Below are 4,153 nucleotides of genomic sequence, written 5' to 3' on the forward strand. Positions count from 1 at the left end.
AGTAGAAAAAGAATTGCTCTTGGGGATAAAGGACATCAGAAGAGTGGGAAGGAATGAACTCAGGGTATTTCATGGCAAAATGGAAAAGAAAATTGTAAGGATGCGGTTCCTGCAAAACAAGAGAAGGGAATTGTAAGGGTCCTTTAAATGGGTGGGCACAGCGCAACAGGAGATTTGAGTGGCCCAGAAGTATTCTCTGTGGATATAGGACTGCCCTGTGGGTGGGATCCTGGCCATATTGAGATAGCTTCGTAATGGGTAATGGCTCTCTCGCTGGTTGGCTGTGTGTGTGACCTCACAGGCCCTTTATAAGCCCATTGCAGACAGCAGTTGCTCTCTTTAATCTGGCTCCCTAGCCTGGGGTAGCTGAGCCAAGCTGATGGATAGCTGAGAGATAAGGAGTTTGGTAGAGAACACATGGGTCTTCAGACCAGGTGTTCACTAGGGAGCTAACAAGTCACGGCATCAGTCAGGGCATTATGTGAGTAGGTATAATAAAGGCTTTTAAGATTACATGTGGCTGTTCTTGAGTGCGCTACCGGTTATTAAACTACTTTTCAAGAAATTGTGGCCAGAGACCTTTGAAGGCCTCAGAGGAGGCGAGCCGGGTAGAGTTGACATTGTAAAGGTCCACAGTGTCAAAGGTACTTTGTTGGGCCTAGGGCAGACTAGTAATTGTTACTGCCAGGAGGGCATGTTACAGAAAATTATCATGGGGAGGGGAAGACATAGAAATGGACTACACCATCAAGGATGCCATGAACGTCTGCCTGTGGAGAACTCCCAGGAAGCTAGACAATTTGGTACCCGGGATATTCTCCTCCTGCTAAGATTAATCAAGGGTGTGTGTATACTTAAAATCATGGGAAAACAAAGTCTTGGCACAATTACTGGGGCATTGTGAATTTTCCATAAGATTGAGTCTTTAGAAACTAACGACATGCTTCAGAGAGATCTTAAAAAACAAAGACCAGGGATGGTCACAGAACAATACCTTTCATAATAATATGGTTTTAAGATATATAAGCAACATGATTTCTCACAAAAAACGGCTCTGTTGAATTAGCAGTAACCTAGCCACTGGCCCATTTGTGTTGTCCTAGACAACATCTACCCTTTCTATTCCTCCAGGAACTGACAATTCTGAGGATAAGGCACAGCAGAAAAAAGGGAGAAGGGGAGGCAAAACATACAATTATTTAGGAGGGACTTGAAAGTAAAAAGAATAAGTTAGTGATTTTGTTAATTGAGAAAAATGTTTAAAAAAAAAAAAGGTGTACCAATCATTACTAATTAGAAAAATACAAATAAGAGTAAGTCTCATATTTCATTTTATACCTAACACAATGGTAAAGATGACAAAGGTGGAGTACAACAGAGGTTGGAGAGATTAGGGGGAAATAGGCACATTGACAAGCTGTTGCAAGAGTGGTGAATTGCTTTCCTGATCCTGGAAAGCACTTTGGAACTATGCTCAACAAGTTGCTAAAGTTTATATTACCCTATGACTTAGCTATACCAATTCTAAGCTTATGTTCCCAAAGAGATCAGAGAAAGAGATGTTTATAGCAGCTCTTTTTGTAGTAGTCAAAAAAACAGAAACTAAGAAGATGCTACACAAACTGTGGTATACGAATATAATGGAATAGTATTGGGCCATAAAAATGATGAAATGGCCAATTTCAGAGGAATCTTCAAAGATCTCTATGAGCTAATGCAGAGTAAGGGGCAGAGAACCAGAATAATTTACACAATGATAACAGCAATATAAAGAAAACAACTTTGAAAGACTATAAAACTCTGATCTACTCTAAGTCTAGAGGATTGAGGATGAAAGACTAAAGTGATATATGCATAATGAAACATGTTTTTGGACACATACACTGTGGAAATTTATGATATTGGGGCTTGCTTTTTCTTTTTTAAAGAGTTGTTTAGTTGGAGTGGAAGGAGTAATCTAAAAAGGAGAAAGAAAAATAAAGGCGGAAAGGAGTCATATATACAAAAGCCTTTACAGCAGTTCTTTTGGTAATGACAGAGGACCAAAAGCAGTTGAGGAAATGGATAAACAAAACATGGTATATAAATGGAATAAATATTAATAAATGGAATTGTATGGTGCCTTGAGAAACGATAAAAGGGACAGTTTCAGAGAAACCTAGGAAGAAGTACCTGAACTTGCTTGAACCAAGATTACAACTATGGAGGGACATAATTCACTTCCATAAGTTGGTGATTTGGTAAGACAATTACTGTTCATTAAATTTTCACTTGGAGGCAGAAGGGAAGCACGCAAGACTAAAAGCCATTTTGAATTTACAAGTTGCGTTGTAAAAAAAAAATTAGCAATTATTCAAAGTCAGGTGGTGATGAGCCTCTGCTCTTAGCAGGGTGGGTTTTCAGACAGCAGCCTGTCTAGTTCCAGTCTTTCCAGTTTAATTCACCCCATAGGAGCACTGGGCCTTTAAAGATCATATAATCCACCTTTCTCGTTTACCAGATGAGGAAACCAAAGCCCCAGCTTTGTCATTCTGGCGCAGGCCCCGTCCCTTGGGAATGGCATCCAAGCTTGTTTTCCTGCTGGTAAAATGAAGGGCTTGGACTGAATCACATCTAAGGTTCTTTCAACTTGAAATTTTACAATCCATTGCTCTGTGATGTTGGGAGCTTTGCCACTAACCAGTTGTGTGACCAACCAGTCACTCAAGGCTTTAGCCATTCAAAAGCTCACTTTCCTCAAGAGGACTAAGGTCCAACCGTTGTTTTGTAAATTTAATAGCGTTTTATTTTTCCATCATTACATATATCGTTTTCGACACTCATTGTTGTAAGAATCTGAGCTCCAAAATCTCCTCCATCCTTCCCTTCCCTCCTCCTCCCCCTCCCCAAGAGAGCCAGCAATGCCCAGTCATCTTAAACACATCTCCACGTCCAATCTAGTTCTAAATTGGATTAAGTTCTAGTAGGTAGTAAGTAACTCCTCCCAGGTTGGTCCACGGAACCCCAGGGGAGGCCAGGAGCATCCTGGTCTGCCCCTCCCCCCCAGCTATCTGACAGGAGGGAGCAGTAACGCCGCAGGGGGCAAAGTGGAGGGGTCGGTAAGGCCCGGACCGTCTCCCTGGGGGGGTTTAGGAGGTACGCAGCGCCCCCCCCCCCACGGCACTGCTTCCGTGCAATAAGAGTGAGTGTTTTCTCGAGATTAGAGTCCCCAGCCCCAACCTCAGGGTTTGGTTTTGTTTGCATTCTGCTTTGTCCCGGGGGCGCGGGCGTGGACCCCGCTGCGCCGTCCCACTTCCGCCTATTATGGCCCGGGCCTTCCTCGGCAGCCCCGGGAAGTCGGGAAAAGGGCCCGTTTCTTCTCTCGGGCGAGATTCCGGGAAGGCCCGCTCGGCTTCTCCAAAACGCAGTTTCATTTTTGCCACACGCGGACCTGACAAATGTGACCTCAGCAGCCGGCTAGAACTCCCTCTCCTCCCCCCCAACCCAGCCCCAAACTCCGCAGCACCCCTAGGCAGAGGACCTCGGGAGGGGACGAAAGCCCGCGCGGCCAGGCTGCGGCCTCCTGGGACACAGTCCCTCGGCACGCATTAGGCGCCAGCTGTGTGCGAGCCCGAACCGAGTGCAGGGAAGACAAAGGAAGCGGAGCTCTCCGCACGGTGGGGGAGGGGCGGGGAGGTAAGGACAGGTAGAGGAGCGGAGAGGCCCGCAAACACCCGGGATCTAGAACCACCAGCGGGAGGGACGGGGGCTCTGGACCGGGTTCAAGAACCCCGTCAGAGGGCAGGGGAAAGAGCGAGGACGCCCAGGCCTCAGAACCCCAGGCCGGCTCCGAGCCGAGCCCAACCGGCCGCCAGCCCCAGCAGAGAGCTGAGCGCGGCCCCGGGCGCCGCTCAGGGCACTAGGCTCCGCCCACAACATCGTCACGGGGAGAGGGCGGGGCCTCCTGGCCCCCAGGAGCCGGCACCCCTTTTTTTTTCTCTAGAGCCGGAGAAGGGTGGAGAGTAGGAGCGCTCCACAGCCAGTAGCCGCGCGCCCCTTCCGCCCCGCCTCCCCCCTCAAGCGGCTTCCGCCCCGCCCCCTCCCCTCCGCCCCGCCCCTTCCTCCCCCGGCGCTCCCTCCGTCCCGCCCCCTCCCCGGCGCTCCACGCTCCCGC

This window comes from Sminthopsis crassicaudata, chromosome 6 (assembly GCF_048593235.1).
Source record: "Sminthopsis crassicaudata isolate SCR6 chromosome 6, ASM4859323v1, whole genome shotgun sequence".
NCBI lineage: Eukaryota > Metazoa > Chordata > Mammalia > Dasyuromorphia > Dasyuridae > Sminthopsis > Sminthopsis crassicaudata.